This window comes from Bos indicus x Bos taurus, chromosome 9, assembly GCF_003369695.1.
Source record: "Bos indicus x Bos taurus breed Angus x Brahman F1 hybrid chromosome 9, Bos_hybrid_MaternalHap_v2.0, whole genome shotgun sequence".
Lineage (NCBI taxonomy): Eukaryota > Metazoa > Chordata > Mammalia > Artiodactyla > Bovidae > Bos > Bos indicus x Bos taurus.
The window spans coordinates 54,579,759-54,601,255 of NC_040084.1; positions in this window are offsets into that span (position 1 = coordinate 54,579,759).

Genomic DNA, 21,497 nt, shown 5'->3' on the forward strand with positions numbered 1-21,497 from the left:
CTGTATATTGTCACCCTGCTTATTTAACTTATATGCAGAGTACATCATGAGAAACGCTGGGCTGGAAGAAACACAAGCTGCAATCAAGATTGCCGGGAGAAATACCAATAACCTCCAATAGGCAGATGACGCCACCCTTATGGCAGAAAGTGAAGAGGAATTAAAAAGCCTCTTTATGAAAGTAAAAGAAGAGAGTGAAAAAGTTGGCTTAAAGCTCAACATTCAGAAAATGAAGATCATGGCATCTGGTCCCATCATTTCATGGGAAATAGACGGGGAAACAGTGGAAACAGTGTCAGACTTTTTTTGGGGGCGGGGGGCGGCTCCAAAATAACTTCAGATGTTGATTGCAGCCATGAAATTAAAAGATGCTTACTCCTTGGAAAGAAAGTTATGACCAACCTAGATAGCATATTAAAAAGCAGAGACATTAGTTTGCCAACAAAGGTCTGTCTAGTCAAGGCTATGGTTTTTCCAGTGGTCATATATGGATGTGAGAGTTGGACTGTGAAGAAAGCTGAGCACCAAAGAATTGATGCTTTTGAACTGTGGTGTTAGAGAAGACTCCTGAGAGTCCCTTGGACTGCAAGGAGATCCAACCAGTCCATTCTAAAGTAGATCAGTCCTGGGTATTCATTGGAAGGACTGATGTTAAAGCTGAAACTCCAATCTTTGGCCATCTTATGCAACGAGTTGACTCATTGGAAAAGACTCTGATGCTGGGAGGGATTGGGAGCAAGAGGAAAAGGGGACGACAGAGGATGAGATGGCTGGATGGCATCACCAACTCGATGGACGTGAGTTTGAGTGAACTCCGGGAGTTGGTGATGGACAGGGAGGCCTGGCATGCTGCAATTCATGGGGTCGCAGAGTCGGACACGACTTAGCGACTGAACTGAACCAGCATATTTTTTTCGTATTTAATTTTATTAATCTTTTATTTTATTAGTGTTATTAAAACATGGTTCCAAAAGCTGACGTTTTCACAAAAATTATCTTAGTTTTCAAAAAAACAATTTCTTTTTAGTACAGAAGGAAGATATAAGTGATCTGTTGTGATTTCTCCTCACCTGACAGCTGTGGGTTAACCTTCATTTCGGACCCAGAGAAATGGTAGATAAGAGTCAAAAATGTAGATATAATCACCCAGGCATTTAAAGGGTTAGGTTGTCTTATTATACACATAGCCCTTTTTTTTTTCTTTTTTTAAGAAAAAAACTATGAAAGGGATGGTAATTTACATTTCAAAACGAAGGAAAATAGGGGTCATGGATCTTTTCAAAGGAAAAAAAAGCCTGGAACAGGAAGATGGCTATTTTTTACCTTCAAGTTTCTAAATTATTCTTTAAGGTGAGGAAGTTGAAAATCTTAGTTCTAGTTAGGGTGCTGACCAAGCAGGCTGGTGTCAACTCAGATCCTGAGGTATTCAGGAGTGGAATGAGTGCAAAATAATGTGTATGGGGTAGAAACAGGAATGGAGTAAGGAGCTGGGCAGAACTGAATGAAGAGGTCTCAGCTCAATAGTGCATTTTGTCTATGTGGGATGTAGTGCTTTGAATTAACAAAAAAAAAAATCACAGTACACAGGAAGCTATACTGGTAAATGGGGTATGAAGAAATTAATGATTTCTAAGTAATCAAGTAAAAATAAATGCAAAATGGCAATATAAGTGTTAAAATGAAATTCCAGACTTTAGACAGATTTTTTAAAAGTATTCACTGAATTCTTGGGTTCATTCATCCATGTATCTATGCAAGTATATACCCATCCACCCATTTAACAAAAATTCTTTGTGAGTTGGTAGGATGCTGGGATTCTGCATGAATAAAATAATACAGTCCCTGTCATCACTAATTTTACATTCTTTGGAGGAATAAATTAAACAATTAACTTCATGTAACTAAATAGTTATAGCTGAAATATATACTATAAATGCCAAAGACAGGATGCTGTGACAATTAGCAGTGAAATAACCTGCAGTGTGGGAAATGAGTGAATAGCTCTTTGAGCAAGTGTCACTTAACCTGAAAGAGAAGGAGGAAGTGATCAGTAAACGGGACGCAGGAAGTGAGCTTCCATGTAAACTACCTGATTACTTGCAGAAGATAGAGGTCATTTTGACTGAACTAGCAACAGAGGGAGTTGAGTGACAGAAAATTATTTGAAAGGATAAGCAGTAATCAATCATTCAGGGAATTTTAAGGACAATTTTTGCAGTTATTGAACTTTGTAAGCCAGAAAAATATTTTATTTTGAAGACATATCCCCAATCTACATGAGAAAATATGGCATTGGTATGCAGGAAAATATTCAAAATGCCCAGCTATAATAAATAGTCTGGATAAATTAATGAATATCGAGATAGGAAAAAATCCTGAAAACTTTTAGATAGAAAAAGAGTTCCCCTCTGCTTAGTTTGGGGACAACCAAATTGGCTTAGAGCTTTCACCCAGCAACATTCAATGCAAGAAGATGAAGTAGTGAAAGGTTGTTGTTGAATCACGTGAATACACCAGGATTCTTGGCCCCCAGAGGAGAAGAATTCAATCCGGGGCCAGAGACGAGGCTTGATCGCTCAGAGCTTTTGTGTAATAAAGTTTTATTAAAGTATAAAGGATATAGAGAAAGCTTCTGATGTAGGCATCAGAAGGGGGCAGAAAGAGTACCTGCTTGCTAGTGTTAACAATGAAGTTATATACTCACCAGTGAATCCAAAGAATGTCTGGAGGTTGTAAAGACCTCACCAGACCTACTCCCATAATTTGCATTTTAAGATAAGAGAAGGTTTAATCCAGAGACTGTCCTTAGGCAAGATACATTATTGTTATATAATCCTAAGGAAGGTGGAGAAAGAAAAAGTTTGTCCTTTCTTCCTGCTTGAGAATTCCAGACCCCTCTCTCCTTGGGAACCCCTAGACTCCTTATCAACCTGCCTAGGAACTGACTTTCTCAGTAGTAATGTGCCAATAGTTTCAGATCATAGGAGATATGAGCAAGGAATATTAATTCAACCTCAAAGTGACTCAAGGATAAAGATGAAGTGGACATTTACAAACACCAAGGTGGTTAAGGAATATAGAATCCATGAGCACCTCTTAAAAAAAAATACACTGGATAAGGAAATGTACTCAATTAAGTACCTCAGATAAGCAAACCAGAGAGCTGTAATTGTAAAGCCAAGTATCAAAAATAGTCAGCCCTTTCTAAGTGTCTACTGTATGGAAGGTATGTCCTAAGTGATTTTTTGGTGGTTCCTCATTTGTTCCTTACACAGTCTCACAAGATAATTTATGCCATTACTTGCTTTTACGAATAGGGTAACAGACTGAGGGAGGTTAGGACATTTCCCCAAGGTCAGGACTGAGCCAATGTGAGACACCATCAAGAGATGAAAGAGTGAGAAGAGAGTGGGATCCGATCTCAAATTAAACCATGAAATTGTATTTTGAATATGAAATTAATTTTTTAAAAATAACAACATTGAAACCTACAATGACCTTCCAAAATAGACAATTTTTGATATATTTAAAGTTTAACTGCAGGTAGTTGAATTTGAGAAGGTATATTTTTCTGAAAAGTTAGTTATAGAATTGATTACCTTGGCTCCATCCTTGTCAAATAATTGAGCATAGCTTTGCCTCTCTATAAAGACCTTTAGGTGACCTCTTCATATTGTCATCTGATCCATGTTTCAATAAGCATAACTTGTCCTTTCAGGTTTAGGGATGATGAGATCTTCAATGTTACTAGCCTTAAAGGTTCTGCACTATCTATTTTTGGTTTACTTGAACCCGTATATGCTTTGCAAATAGCCCTTTTATTCAACTCATCAAATTATCCAGTTTGTTTGTTCTATCTCTTTCCTACCCTAATCATTCCTGAACAATCCTCTAATAAAATACTTAATTATATTTTAGGAAAGATTATGCCACCATGTCAAATGATTATACCTTATTTTGCCAAGTACATACCAAGCACATTAATGCTTAATAGTGAGGTGCTTAATTAGTTAGGTACTTATGGACTGTCTGTGGAACATTGAGGTTTTTAATTAAGATGTTAAAATAATATGTGATTATATTTAGAGTTTATCATATTATTTCTGTGTTCCTGGATGAAAAATGATGACTCTTTCAAAAGGCATGTCGGAAAGCCCATTCTTAAAAAATTAGCATAATTAATCACTGTGACATCATTTCATAAAGTCTGATTTCCATAAAGATCTAAAGTAAAAATAGAGAGTCTTTAAGAAAGAGATGTTCTTTCTCACCCAATAATACTGAAAGATACTACAGCTGACCCTTGAACAATGTGGTGGTTAGGGATGCCAACTCTCAATGCAGTCAAAAATCCCAGTACAGCTTTACTGTTGGCCCTCCATATCAGCAACTCCTGCATCCATGGAGTCAACCAACCACAGAGGGAAGGACTATAGTACATGTTTAGTGAAGAAAATCTGTGTATAAGGGGACCTGTGTAGTTCAGACCTGTGTTGTTCAAGGTCGCCTGTTATAACAGTGATGCTTTTAGCAGATTTATCTTCACCTCTGATCCTGGAAGACCAACTATAACTCTGTGATGGACAACTCCTCATTGTGGAAAAACCAAGTGCTCCTCTACGCACTGAATGAATTTGACATATTCATTTAGAGATAGTTTAGTCCCAAACTATTATTCTTTGATATGCTGAAAAATAGGATGTCAGAGTTTTCTAGTCCCTTAGATTATTATTCTTTCCCATCACTTTATGGACAGGATCCCAATGAGAATGTGTACTGCTCTAGAGTTGTTACAAATGTTAAGTTTGAAAATTTTGTACATTTGCATTGTAGGTAGCTGCTAAGCCACACTGAGAGATGGTTTCTTAAAGAGAAAGCCCCTTATTTCTAAAAGTTATGTTGACATAACTGTGTGGCATTCCTGACAAATGGAAACCAGGATGCCACTTTCAGCTCTGGCCCCAGAACCTCCAGTGTGATCCCATAGTCTCCCCCCCGCCCGCCCCTTTTTTCCTTCACTTGGTGTCTATTAGCCAAATATAAAGGATGCAGTAAAGAACATACAAGACCTAGGGAATGGAGGAGTCACTCGATTAAAGGGTCCTCTGTCACTGAAGGGATACATGAAGGGAAGTCACTTAGGCCAATAAGTTACAGGTCATTTGGTTACTTTTGCTACTACCTAGGGGGTCGCTCAGAGTCAGACAGGACTGAGCAACTTCACTTTCACTTTTCACCTTCATGCATTGGAGAAGGAAATGGCAACCCACTCCAGTGTTCTTGCCTGGAGAATCCCAGGGACGGTGGAACCTGGTGGGCTGCCATCTATGGGGTCGCACAAAGTTGGACATGACTGAAGCGACTTAGCAGCAGCAGCAGCAGTGAGTAGAAAAGATGTAATCATTATATGATCATCTTTGTGATAGGAAGAATTTTTCTTAAATTTATCTATCTTAGTTATAAAGCTCACAAGTGTATGCATGAGAACCTGTTATTGGGAGTGGGAAATATTTAGTTTAATCTCAGTGGATTTCTTTTCAAGTATCTTTATTGCCAATGTTTTAAAAATTTTTACCCGAGAATCTATGGTTAAGTATAAATTTATATATCAGATCAGATCAGATTAGTCGCTCAGTCGTGTCCAACTCTTTGCAACCCCATGAATTGCAGCACACCAGGCCTCCCTGTCCATCACCAACTCCCGGAGTTCACCCAGACCCTTGTCCATCGAGTCAGTGATGCCATCCAGCCATCTCATTCTCTGTCGTCCCCTTCTCCTCTTGCCCCCAATTCCTCCCAGCATCAGTCAAATAAAGAAAAAACATATATACTTTTATCATAAAGAAAAATTACTAACACTGTTGGTTTTTTGCATATATGGCAGACACTAAAAAGGAGATGATATAACATCATTTAATTTTCATCTCTCTCTCTCTCTCTCTCGTCACTGTTATTATCAAAAGCTGCATGTCAATTGTCTATTTACCAAGGCCATGTTGGTTACACCTAGACTATGTTGGTATTTCCAGAACTTTTAATTCATGTTTAGTTTATTAGCTTCAATGAAGCCCCTTATATTTCTTTGATCAGTTGCATGAATAACTCTTAAACCAATCACTAACATGAAGAATAAGAAGTTATTGTAGTTATTGGAATGAAGTTACTGTAGTTATTGGAATGAGCTAAAAAATTGTTTCTAGGAGGCGTCTATACATAATTTCCCCTCATTCTCTCAAAATCTCTTTATTTGTTTAATTATATAGATATAAAAGCTGAGACTCAGAAGTAGTAAGCAACATGCCTAAACCACCAAGCTTATCAATGACAAAGTAAAAAACAAAATCTCCCAAGCCCTAGCTTTTAATTTAGTGTTCTTGTCTACTTCAAGATCTATCCACAGGGACAGCCTGTGACTTGATACTGTGCTGTTCTATGGTAGGTGCTTAATAAGTTCTGATTAATTGTTATGATGAATGTTGTCAATCCTGATTTTTATGACATGCAGTTTAACATATTTTTCTGTTAAAATATGTCCAGTGAGAGCCATATCCTAGGGATACAAATTAATATGGGAGAAAATGCTTCTCTCTGCAGTTGTAAATACCAAAATTTAATTTCTCTAAATTAAATTTTAGAGAAATTTAAAATTTAATTTCTCTAAGCCATATTTTTTATTGCTCACAGTTTCACATAACAGATTAGAAAGACAAGACCAGACAGACAACCTACACAGGAATTTGGGCCAAGACAGGATGAGATCTGCCCATGGGAAGTGATCTTTTGTGTAGATCTCTGCTTCATTATAGAAGTTTAAATCTGAGTCAAAACTAACTACTACCAGTAGCTGATGTTAGGGAAATGGCTGGGAAGATGACAATTCAAATCATCCTCTACCACTATTGGGTATTCGTATAGCATTTTTTTATTTTTATTTTTTTAATTAGAGAGGAATGAGGAAAGTTTCATGGAAGGAAAGAAACTATTACATAATTCCAGCTATGGCTGGGCATTTTCATATTGGTTGCTGTGGAATATTTTAGTAATTTAAGAAATTAGCATAAGCTACAGTCTTATAATGTAAGAAAAAATGATTAATCAGAATTTCTGAACAGTGACATTTCAAAAATTACTCAGGATGAAGGCCTCTTACTTGTCAATTCTTAGTTATCTTGCTCATGCATTTTGATGGATGTTTGAAGTTCTAATGGCTGCTGTGGTAATTATGAAACTCCATGAATTCTATTAGAGATTCTCTGGTTAAGGGCTGAGACCTGTTTTGTGCCATCAGAGGTGACACTGTGCAAGGGGAAAGTGGAATGCTGAATTATCAATAGTAAAGAAACCAGGCTGAAAATTCTGAGCATTCAGTTATGCCCTGGAAATGCCAAACCTTTGGATTATGGACCCTGTCCTGAAGTAAGTGTCATCACCAAAAACTAAGTTCCAAATCAAAATGAACTCTTCTCAGCAAAGAATAAAACCTAATCTCACAAAACCTGAAAGGGTCCTGACGGAAGTCTGTGTGTTTTGAAGGTAAGACTATATATAACCAGACACCCCAGTGCATGTTGTCTGCAAAGTTGAACCTACACCCCAAAATGCAATGCCCCACCAGGAGGCTAGAAACAAAGGAATCAACCCTAAGAATACAATTTTCTGTATTCAGAACAACAAAGAAAAAGAGAAAAAGTGAGTACAGCCAAGAAAAAAAATAGATTGTATAGTGAGAACAAATTGTGCATTTTATACCCTACCTCTCATTAGGAATCAAGGTGGCTGGGAGACACAGAACAGCATCTTTAAGTTAGTACAAGAGAAGGAAATGTGAAACAAGAATAATTCTACATCCCTCCAAAAAAATGAATTAAATATAAAAAAACAACGGTAAAATAAAGACACGTTCAAACAAATAAAAGTCTGCTGTTGCCTGTTTTGTTTTTGCTTTAAGCACCTTGTATTCTCTAAGGTCTTTAAGTATTTTAGGCTGTCGTTTTTCTTTTTTACAAATTTTTCTATTTTTATTTTCAATCTGCAAAACTTCTTTGCATTTAGATAAATTGCATTTATTTCTCTCTCTCTCTATATATATATATATATTTAATAAATTTTAAGATGGCCTCCTCAGAAGCAGAGCCTGAGATGAGGATTCAGATGCAGATGGTTTATGTATCAGCACCAACTGGTACAGGCGTAGGAGAGTAGGCTGAGGAAGGGAAGGATTTTCCTAAAGAAATCTATATCACATGGACAATAATAATAAGGAATATCATTACCAAATAAGTTGAAGAAGGCAATCAAAATTGACAGGAGAGTTTTATTTTAAAGTAGAGATCTCTTAAATTCAGAGCATTCAAGACATGTAAATAATACTTTAGTCACACAAAGATGAAAATATCATTCTAGCTTTGAGAAATCATTGCCCCATCAAAATTCTTTAAAAAGGGAAACAAACAAATATTCATTTAAGAATAATCTTCACCAAATATAGTCAACATTCAAATTTTTTCATGCTAAAACTTTTTAACCAAGTTACTTCATCCTTGAATATGAAAAGAAATGTTTATATAAAACTTGCAATTACTTCCAGTATATAGTTTCAGAAATGTTCATTACTTAAATTTATAACTTGTACTTTAACAGTGATGCAGTGTCATTAGCCATTCAAAATTAAATGGGCTACTTTCATGTTTAATTATAATTAAATATAAAATTCAAATAAAATACAATGGGGTATATTCTCTAAAATGCTCAGAGTTTCTTAATCTTATTTTGTACCATTGACATCTTTGCATAGGTTAGGCAAATGAACCTTATACCAGATAAATCACTTAATGTATAGAATAGAATACATAGAATTACCAAGTAAAATCATGCTACTAAAATATCGTTAAGTATTAGCACATAGTTGTTTTAGGGATGATCTAATGTGTCTAATCTGAAGAATCTAGAAAATATACCTTTTATTATGATGATTATTATCACATGTATCTCAACATACATGAAAGTATATGTTTTGATGTTTCCTATGTATGAATAATATTTTTTCTGATTAAGTAAGTATTAAGCTCACTGTAAAATAAACTGGAAAAATACAGAAACATTTAAAGGGAACTAAATGATCAATAATCTCAATATGCAGATCTGGGTCTTACCCATTTTTTACATATATAATTCCAGAATTTTTGTATATAATCATACTTAAAATTGGAATAATACTAGATGCATTCTTTATAAGTTTATTTTTTCTTAATAATATATTGTATAATACTCATCTTCTCATTTAATGATCACTTGGTATTTTATCTTTGGATAATAAACTATAATTGATATGCTGCTGAATTTTTAGGTTTTCTAATTTTTCCATGAGAAAGTCTGTAATGAATATCTTTAGAGATACTATATAATCACATTAAATCTTTTTAGCTTATTTTTTGATACAAATAAATTTCTTTTACAAAACTATACAACATTTTTAATAATTGTCTGCTTTAAGGTTCTCACAACTGTTTCAATATCTATTTGTACATTTTAGTACTAGAATCATGTTACTTACCTTGTTGCTTATCTGTGATAAATTTTAATATTTGGGGAAAAAGAAGCCCTCATCATGTCTATTTCTAAATGCACTTCATTGCCTTGTTGAGTTACAGCTTAATAAACTATCTAAAACTAGTTTTTAAAAGTTTCACAGTGATTTTACTTGGGATGGTCAACACATAAATGCATCAATTATTTTCATTTCACTTCTTGACATCTTAATTTACATTTGTCAGTAAAGTTTAATGTTAAAGTTTCTCATTATGTTAATTCATCAAAAGTTGACATTTATTGCTATCATCAAAGAGCCTCGTGTTAAGTTTTATCTGATTTATGTTGAAATATTGGAAAACTCTTGATTGAATTTTTAATAGTTTATTGGTTGATTCTTTAGGGTTTGTCCTGTCATCTGTTAATATTAATGATGTTTCTTTCCAAGTCTTGGCTAACACACAAAGAACAATGTTAACTAAATCAAGAGATTCTGTTGCCCTATTCTTGGCTTAAATGGACACATATTACATTTCAGCTATCTTCATACTGCCTTTGATTTACTATAGGATTTTGACAGGTTTTCATCATGTTAGCAGATTCTGTAATATTAAATAGCTTTGCATTTCTGGAGGAAATGCTACATTTGCTCAGTGTACTTATTATATTGCTGAATTCTATTTACTAATGTTTTACTGAATTACTTTTTAATCTTTGTAACTGAGATTTGTCTGTATATTTTTTATTCATGTTCTTTTTGTCTTTAGTATCAGGTATGTTTTGGCTTCAGAAAAGTTTTTCAACATGGACTTGGGGGTTATTTATTTGTTAAGAAATTTTACACACATTAAAATGCATGAGAAATACAGTGGACCATGTGTTGTGTTGAGACTCATCAAAAAGACAGATGTATAGGAATTGGAATAGGTCAGCAGTGGCAGGAGTAGGAACTAATTCAGGTTCAGTCCTGGGATTGAGATGGAGCAGAAATGGCAGTTTATGTGATTATCACATACAGAGGCTTTAGATAAATAGAAGACAAAAATAAAAAGTCAGAAAAGCATGGAGAACTTCTATTGAATTATGTAACCTCAGAAGTGGATTGAAGAGTACCAGTTACTCAGAAAATTCTCAAAATGAGTAACAAATAAGAAGTTTTGACCACTTGGAACTAAAAAACAAGTGCATTTTACTGAAGTATGCAGGCATGCGTTCTAAGTTGTCTCAGTTGTGTCCAACATTTTGGGATCCTATGGAAGTATAACTGACATAAAAAAGCTGTATACAAGTTAGTAAGTTTGGGATAAGTATATACATGTAAAACTATCACTGATTTTATGCCACAAACTTATCCATTATCTCCAAGTTTCCAACAATCCTCTTTCCCTTCCACCCTCCCTCCCTTCCTTCCTCCTTTCATTATATATTGCAGTAAATTATATACATACTTATATTTTGTGGTAAGAATGTTTAACATAAGATTACCTCAGCAAATTTTCATGTATATAATACAATGTTATTTATTATAATATTTATTCATTTATTGATCTTGTGCAACTGAAGCTAATACATTCCCATCTCTCCATCCCCTCAGCCCTTAGCAAAGAGCATCATACTCTCCACTTCTAAGAGTTTGACATTCATTTTAGATTTCTCATGTAAGTGATAGCATATAGTATTTGTCCTTCTGTGTCTGGCTTATTTTACATTGCATAACACTTTCCAGATTTGTCCATGTTGTTGCAAACAGCAGAACTTTCTTGTTTTTTAAGGTTGAAAAATATCCCTTTGTGTGTATATACCACTTTTTCTTTTTCCATCATCCTTTGATGGACATTTGGGTTGCTACCATGCCTTGAGTACTATGAATAATGCGGCAATAGACGTGGGTGTGCAGTCTTGAAGTCTCTTCAAGATCCTGATTTCAATTCCTTTGCTTATGCATATTTATATATATACTCAGAAGTAGGATTGCTGGATCATGTGATAGTTTTATTTTTAATTTTTTGAGGAACCAAAGATGATAAATGTTGGTGAGAACATGGAGAAAAAGGATCCCTCCTATGCTGCTGGTGAGAATGTAAATTGGTGCAGCCACTATAGAGAACAGTGCTTGACCAGTAAGCTCTCTCTCTCTCCATCCTTTTTTCCTTTTTTCTCTCTCCCTCCCAACCCCTTCCTCTCTCTCTGGCTTTCTTTCTCTAACAGAGAAAATTATACTTACACAATTACTGTTAAGTACCCTTAAAATTGTCATATATATTTTATACGGTATTAATTATTATATGGAATAAACTTTTCTCTAAAAATTCCTTCCTGAACTTGGGCTTTTTGATATATATCTTAAGGACACGGCAAAGAGCTTTTGCAATGGCACCCCACTCCAATACTCTTGCCTGGAAAATCCCATGGAAGGAGGAGCCTGGTAGGCTGCAGTCCATGGGGTCACTAGGAGTTAGACACGACTGAGCAACTTCACTTTGACTTTTCACTTTCATGCATTGGAGAAGGAAATGGCAACCCACTCCAGTGTTCTCGCCTGGAGAATCCCAGGGACGGGGGAGCCTAGTGGGCTACTGTCTATGGGATCGCACGGAGTCAGACACGACTGAAGCGACTTAGCAGCAGTAGCAGCAGCAGCAGCAAAGAGCTTTTGAAAATACTAGATTCAATGACATTCTAAAGTTAAGCTTATTCTTTTATAATAGGTGATATTTTTATTCATAAAATATTTTCATCCAAGAAAGAACTGATGACACGTTGTAGCAAAAACCAAATATACTTTAAGAAAGTTTTAAGCACCATGCATTTCAAGCCTCTTTTTTCCTTACAATTATTTGGTAATAATATTGACTTAGGATTTTCTACAATTTTTGAAAATTACTGTCTAAATTTATTTATTCATCAAAAGTGACAGGCATTCTTTAAACCTGGTGTAAGATATTTTAAGCTTTATGCTTTAAAAATTTCTTCATTTGGGAAAAAGACAAAACATATTTACAATTAGAAATGTATCTTTTCTTCTGCTATAATTTTTAAAGTCCAGTTATGAGGACAATATGTTGCTTTAGCTATTTAAACATAAGCTGGTTACACCTACCTGTCTGTTACACCTAGCAAACCAAGATGACCATCTTATAGAGCAATATATTGTCACTTGCACTGTATGTGGTCAACTGTTTCATTTTCCTGGAGATTGCTGCCTCATTGTGGACAGATTAGGAATTACTAAAGTTTAATGAGGGACTTAGCAGCAGCAGCAGTGGCAGCTTTGGCAAATATGGTTCACCAAACTTTATATACAAATATTTCTCATGTAAAATATGAAGAAATATATACCCACTTTAAAAGAAAAATATGGTATCTTCTCTTGGGAAAGCTACTTCATTATAACTAACAAATAGGCCTTTTCTGATTTACAATATCTTATGAATTTTGCTTCACAAGATGTCTCTAAGACATATCAAGATAGAATAGTGGAAAGAAGCAATTTACATAATCATAATCTCTTCTCCAAAAATTTAGTACATTTAATCTCAACTACTGCAAATTCAGGATGTTGTCTACTGTGATCATGAACTTATCTTCATGTTCAATATTGTTTTTTATATTAAACCTTGATTGTTTCTAAGGTTGCTGTTATTGAACCTAAATAGTGAAGATGATGAATTAAATTACATTATCATTGCTTATTTCTTCAGAATGACTCCACAATAAAGGTTGACACTAGTAATGGAAACGGTGCTGGTAATTCAATCAATGACAATAAAGTCATTATCTATTTCCATTTTTATTTAAGTACTTCTGTACTTTCATTCATAGCATTGAAATAATTCTCTTCAAATTATAAAAGCAAATTGCAGTAGGCTAAATCACTTTCTTTTGAACAGTAAAACTATGTTATAGAATCATAGGTTTAAATACTATTCTCAACAACCCTTGTTACAGATACGAAAATTCTCCTCATTCTTATGTTCTTTTTACTATTCAATAGATTTATAGGTCACAGAGTTTTTATTTGAAATATTCACTTATTATCCAGAGACTCATTGTTTGGAAGGATAGTGATTTGGGAAATAATGAAGTAGCTCCTATGATTTTTATGGTTAAGTATTTTAAATATGCCTATATATAATATATTTGGAGAAGGAAATGGCAACCCACTGGTATTCTTGCCTGGAGAATCCCATGGACAGAGGAACCTGGTGGGCTACAGTCCACAGGGTCGCAAAGAGTCGGACACGACTGAACGACCTCACATATATATTAGTAAAATATCACTTAGTAGTGATTTCTTGAGTTTGTGATACTTTGTAAACAAAAAGAGAAATTCAATTTGATCTAGTTTTGACCCATTGCTGGAATAATTGTGTAAGCTGGGGATCAAGGGAGCGTTGAGTATCACGATATAAGACAAGCATGGAGAATGCTGGACTAAGCGTGCCTGGAGTTAGGGGCCTCATGATCAGGTGACTTTCTTGTCCCTTTTCGCTGCTACTTTCAATATATATATTTCATTCTACTTCAGCATGGAGCATCTTGCTCTGTGGGGCAGAATATATCTCACTATGATCTCTTGAATTCAGCACTTAATTTTAGCCAAGAAAAGAAACGGTCACAAATTCAATTCTAAAAACCTTGGGGAAAGACTCTCAAGGTTAAGTTTCAATCAGTGTCCAACCCTAGGCCAGAACTCAGAGACCAGGTGACCCTGTGCTAATGTGGTTATGTCCACAGAACTCATCATGAATAGTGCCCAGAAGAAAAGAGTTGATGGGGAGCAAACTGATAGATATTTACCCTGCCAGAATTAGATATCACTATTCATTGAGAAAAGGGACATTAACTCTTTTAATTAAGTTTCTTACAGGCCAGTATGAGCAGGGATCCTTTCCTTGAACAGTTTTAGGTCTCTTAATAGGAATGTGCTAATTTTTTTGATTGTTCAAAGTCCAGAGCCTCTCCATAATGTCTCTGAGTTCCTGGCAGCTTATGCACTCCTGCTTCTAGGGTTTTCTTATCCAAACACTCTTGTCAGTCTGCACAGGAAGCCCAGATTCTTCACTTTTGACAGGAAGGATGGGATCAGTTTGCACAAAGCTGTGTGTGTGGTGGAGGTGGTAGGGTGTGGGGACAGAGTTTCATAAAGATTTAAAGTTCAGGTGGAAGGAAAAATTCAAACTGCTGAGTACGAGCTCACTGTCCCTATGTCAGCACCTGTAACTATCTCCTCTCTTACCCCTCAATCAGTTCTGAGGAAACCCTCTTCTGTTCCCATGTGGAGCATTCTTCTATGTAACAAACCTCCCCCTAACCAACACTTAGCCTCTCATTTTCTACCAAAGCTCATTTATTTATTTTCTCAAAGCTCATTTCTTTTTCCAAAAGGGGCTTCTAATCACTAAAGTGTTCTTACCATCTCATTTCACTATAGCCATTTACTTTAACGGCTTCTGATGTGCTGTGTTAGTAATCTGTTCCAAGCTGAAATTTCCAATACATTTGACCAGAAAAAGAATATGCACATACACACATAACACATATGTTTATATGTAAATGCACATACTCACACACACACATAAAACATATTACATTTTAAAATATGTGTGTATATAAATATGTATGTGTGTATGTATTATATACATACATATGTCTAATATGGTCTACTATGAATAAGGATCTGAGAGCTTATATAGTTATAAAGGTAGTGGAGGTGAGTGTAATGGAGCTTTAGCAGATCATACTGTTAGTTATCAGGGAGTGAATCAATAATTTTACCAATAGCAATAATATATGGCACTTACATAACCACTGTTATTAGCTAGGCACTGTTCTGAGTGCTTCATGAACAACAATTATCCTAATTCCTATGACCTCCTTTTAAGTAGTTATTTTTATTATTTCTCTTTCAGAGATGGGGAAATTGAAAACCAGAGAACTTAAATAATTTGTTCTAGTCACACAGTTCATAATTGGGATTTAAACCCAGGCAATCTGACTCTGACTCTGTTTTTAAAGAAACATTAGCATCAGTATAAGAAGATGTAGAACAATGCTTATCACTGGCGTCTTTAGGGAGAGGATAAGGACAGGTGACCCAGTAGGGCTGCTCACTCAAGTGCAAATGCCACCTGGGGAAACTGGACTGCATTTCTTAGGGTGGTGATCTTGGTGAAGAAGGTCACATGGCAGGAGTTGTGTTTGGGGAAGAAGCATGCTGGATAGATGAAAATGATGAAGGACTGAGCAGTGGAATATGTGCTTCCCCCACAGTCTTCAGTGCTTCATCAAAAGCATGAAAGACACATCCCTAGAACAGTAATTAGTAATTTGTGGAAAATATCAATATGGTTAACACAATGACCAGTGTGGGACCAAAAAACAGAACACACTTGAATTAGGTATAGGGACAAAGGAAACCATGCTGAAATAAATTTAGGAACTCTCAGAAATTTTAGATGTTCAAATATATATGAAGCATAATTTGGAATATATATCATTAAGAAGGGCAATGTATTTGATGTATGTGTTAAAATTTGATAATGTTGATCTAGATGCCCCGCCAGAATATCTTATGAAGCAGTTTGTACATCAAGTCTAGAAGGGACAAGTAAACACACAACTGAATTACTGTGGTGCCTAACTAGAAAGACTTCATGAAGGATCAGAAGAGCTCTTGAATTCATTCTGTTAGTGAAACTAATTGGAATGAGGGAGGAAGAATAGACAATGTATAGCTGGATCTCTTTCCATTTGGGAGGCTGGATTTGCCCTGGGTACTACTTAGCATTAGAAATGAAATCTTGATAAGTAAGGATCCAAAGTGTGAACCTAATCAGATCATTCTTTTTGGTCAGAGCTCTCCCTTTTATATGCACCATGGCTTTTAAGAAACACACTGTTTTGCCTCTGCTTGGTGAGACTTGACATATGTGATTACCTGGAAGATCCCAGTAATAGCTTGTTACACAGCTTGTTACATAAATTGTGGCACAATTTATGAAGTATTATGGAATTCACAGGAAGAATATGTATTGACCAAAAGTCAAAGAAAACTTTATAAAAGAAAGGGTGTTTCACTTGAGTTTTTAAAAAAATGGATGTGATGTCAATAGACAGAGATGCGAGAGTTTTTCCATTAAAGGAAACAACCAGAAATAAAATGGCAATCCCACTCACATCAAAAAGAATAAAATACCTAGGAATAAATCTACCTAAGGAGGCAAAAGACCTGTACTTAAAAAATTATGAGGTGGTGATGAAACAAATCAAAGATGACATAAACAGATGGGGAGATAAACCATGTTCTTGGAAGAATCAATATTGTCAAAATGACTATACTACTCAAAGCAATCTACAGATTCAGTTCAATCTTTATCAAATTACCAATCACGTTTTTCACAGAATTAGCACAAAAAAAATTTTGTATGGAATCACAAAGGACCCTGAATAGCCAAAGCCATCTTGAGAAACAAAAACAGAGCTTTAGGAATCAGACTCTCAGATTTCAGATAATATAGTCATCAAAACAAAATGGTAATGTAAAAAAAAAACAGAAATATAGACCAATGGAATAGGATAGAAAGTCCAGAGATACCCATGGACCTATGGTCACCTAATCCATGATAAAGGAGGCAAGAATATACAATGGAGAAAAGACAGTCTCTTCAATAAGTGGTGCTAGGAAAACTGGACAGCTGTATGTAAACAAATGAAATCAGAACACTCTCTAATACAATACACAAAAATAAACTAAAAATGGATTAAAGACTTAAGTGTAAGGCCAGAACTATAAAGCTTAGAGGAAAACATAGGCACTACACTTTTTAACATAAATCATGGCAAGATCCTCTTTGACCCACCTACTAGACTAATGGGAAAAATAAGTAAACAAATGGGACCTAATTAAACTTAAAAGCTTTTGCACAGCAAAGGAAACAATAAACAACATAAAAAGACCATACTCAATGGAAGAAAATAATTGTAAAAGAAGCAACTGATAAAACGCTAGTCTCCAAAATATACAAACAGCTCTTGCAGCTCAATATTAAAAAACAAAACAAAACAACCCAGTGAAAAAATAGACAGAAGACCTAAATAGATATCTCTCTAAAGAAGACATACAAATATCAGAAATCACATAAAAAGATGCTTAATGTCACTAGTTATTAGAGAAATGCAATTTAAAACTACAATGAAGTATCACCTCATGCTGCTCAGAATGTGCGTGCATGCTGTCATTTCAGTCATGTCTGACTCTTCGTGACCCTATGGAGCATACACAAACCACTAGGCTTTTCTGTCTATGGGATTCTCCAGGCAAGAATACTGGAGTGGGTTGCCATACCCTTCTCTAAGGTACCTTCCTGACCTGGAGATCAAATCCATGTCTCATGTCTCCTGCACTGGCAGGCTGTTTCTTTACTGTTGCTTAGAATGCTGCTACTGCTAAGTCGCTTCAGTCGTGTCTGACTCTGTGCGACCCCAGAGACAACAGCCCACCAGGCTCCCCCATCCTTGGGGTTGCTTAGAATGGCCACCATCAAAAAGTCTACAAACAGTAAATGCTAGGGAGGATATGGAGAAAAGGGAAACCTCCTCCACTATTGGTGGGAAAGTAATCTGATGTAGCCATTATGGAGAATAGTATGGAGATTCCTTAAAAAAAAAAAAACAACCTAGAAATAAATCTACCATATAACCCAACAGTCCCACTACTGGGCATATATCCAAAGAAAACCATAATTTGAAGAGATTCATGCACCCCAATGTCACTGAAGCACTATTTACAATAGCCAAGACATAGAAGCATACTAACTGTCCATCAGCAAAAGAACGGATAAAGAAGTTGTACACACACATACATACAGACACATATATACACGATGGAATATTACTCAGACATAAAAAGAATGGAATAATGTCATTTGCCACAATATGAATGGACCTAGAGGTTATCATATTAAGTGAACTAAGTCAGACAGAGACAAATATCATGATATCACTTACATATGGAATCTGAAAAATGGTACAAATGAACTTATTTACAAAACAGAATGAGAATTACAGATGTAGAAAACAAACATGGTTAACAAAGGCAAGGGGAGAGGGGTAATTTAGGACATTGGGATTAACATATGCACCTAACATATACACACTGCTACATATATATAATAGATCACTAATAAGGACCTACTGTATAGCAGGCAACTCTACTCAAATCTCTGTAATAACCTATATAGGAAGATCATCTAGAAAAGAATGGATATATGTGTTAATATATTCATTTTGCTGTATATCTGAAACTAACACAGCACTGCAAATCAACTATGCTCCAGTTAAAAAAAGAAGAAAGGAAAATGGGGGAGATGTGGGAAACAGTGAAGTGTTAAATTTAGCTAGAACATGGGCTACAAGTTAGGAAGGATGTGATGACTGATCCAGAGGAAAAGATGTCCAGGTGACATTAAAGAGAATTTAAATAGTATCAGGATATTAAACAATGTTGATTTCTTACTAATTATGTATGAAGTAGTAACTAAATATTCTGAACTGGGGATGACTCTATTGCATTGAAATAGATTATTTCAAATTCAGCTTGCTCCTAAAGTGGTTTTTTAAGTGATGGAAATAACAGTTATAAAATATTTTAAGAACTTGTAGAATGGCTTAAGAATCAGCTGAGTAAGTGTATGTTTTAAATTTTCTTATTTGGTTGAATAAAAGACAGATTTTTTTTTCTATTAGAGCAGAAAGCTATGCGGCATCAAAAAGGCCACATATGGACACAGAAACCTGATGGGCTATAGTCCATGGAGTTGCAAAGAATCAGACACGACTCAGTACATAGCACACATAATATATATAAGCTAAATATAACAATATTTTTATAATAATCACATTTATCCTCTTTTAATTAACATTTTTACTTGGTAATTATTAAATCCTATATTTTGTGATCATTAATTCTGTGTTTTGAAAATTATATATGTTTTCCTCTGGAGTTTATACTTTACAATTCATATTGCCAGCAATCCTACAATTTCTCTCAGAAGAACAAAGGAACTATTACATATTGACACATATAATAGCATAGATGTATCAGTCTGCTTATTAAATTTTGCTTATTAATTTTGGTATAATTTTTACTATCTCATACATATAGCATAAGATACCTAAGTAGTAAGATACCTAGTTTATTGTAACATAAATTATCTGAGTACCTATACTTGGAAATACATGGAGTATATAACTCAATGAATTTTTTCCAAAGAGAATACAGTTGTGTAACCACCACTCAGATCAAGATGTAGAAATTACTGAAACCCTAGTTCCTCCTTGTCCTTTCTCTTAGTCGTTAGCCTTTCTTATCCCACAAGTATAACCATTATTCTTACTTTACTGTCATGGATGTTTTTTTTTTTTTTTTTTCTTTTTGTTTTGAACTGTATATATATGGAGAATCAGATGGAATTTAACTTTTTGATATCTCATTCAACACAAAACCCTGTTAGTTTCACCCGAGTTGTTGCATGTAGCACTAGTTCATTTTGTTTCTTTTTTGTTCTTTCTTTTTTCCTGTATGTTATGACACTGCTGGTGGGACAAACTGGGAGATTAGGAGTGACATATATACAGAACAATGTGTAAAACAGATAGCTGATGGGAACCTTCTATATAGCACAGAGGCTCATCTCAGTATTCTATGATTACCTAGAGGGGTTGGATGGGAAGGGAGTGTGAGGAAGGTCCAAGGGGGAGAAGACATATGTATACATGAAGCTGATTCATTTCACTGTACAGCAGAAAATAACACTGCATAGCAATTAGACTCCAATAAAAAAGAAAACCAAAAGAATAATATATACTAATGTCTACTTAGTTATGATATTTTTGTCTTAAATAATGTTGCCAAATTTTTATTTTTATGCTTAAAGTTGCTAAGAGCAGTCTTGTTTGTGTCACTTCATGTATAGATGTACTCATTTGTGTTTAGTATATCAGGGAATGGAATTATTGCAACATAGGGTATGCATATATTCAGCCTTAGTTTAACTTGAATCTTTTTATCTACCCTGTCCAGGAGTCTATAGCAGATGCATCTGTCATCATTCTGGTAGAAAAAGAAAATGGCTTTTTTGCTGTTGCTCTGGCAACATCACTGGTACTGCTGTATTTAGTAATTACTTTAAGGACACTACAGAAATTTTGCATGTAAATATGGAAGTAGAGCCAGCAAAGTATAAGAATTCAATTAATGTTGTATATAAAGAAAGTAAGATATTTGGAAATTAACTCAGACTATGCAAACCCTCAAGTCATCATAAAATTCTTCTTAAAAACTGAATCAAAAGGTAAAATGTTCTAGTGGAATGAGTGCTGCTTAGGAGTCAGAGGGACTAGCTGGATTCCTAGATTGCCACTTAGCGTCAAGAACTCCAGAGAGTCTGAGATTTTATCTTATTTGCATGATAACAATTTTGCCTGCCCAAGCAAGCTTCATGGATGCTGGTAGGAGTCAATGACAAAGGACAGTTTACTATTTATAATAATAGGATTGCCAGAGTATAGTCATTCCTAGGCATCTGTGGGGAACTGGTCCCAGGACCCCGTGGATACCAAAATCTGTGGATGCTCAAGTTCCTTATATAAGAGGGCATGTTTGCATATAGCCTATGCACACTTTCCCATTTATTTAAATAATCTTTAGATTAACTATAATACCTAATACAATGTAAATGCTATGTAAATAATTATCAGTGAGTGGCAAATTCAAGTTTGCTTTTTGGGGGCTTTCTGGAATTTTTTTCCAAATATTTTTGATTCATGGTTGGTTGAATCATCAGATGTGGAATCTGGAGATATGGAAGGCTGATTGTGTAAGAATATTTGGATTAATTTCTTCAAGCTTTGATCCCCAGAAAGTGACATGAAGAGGGCAAGATGACACCTGCATTAACAGTTGGTGT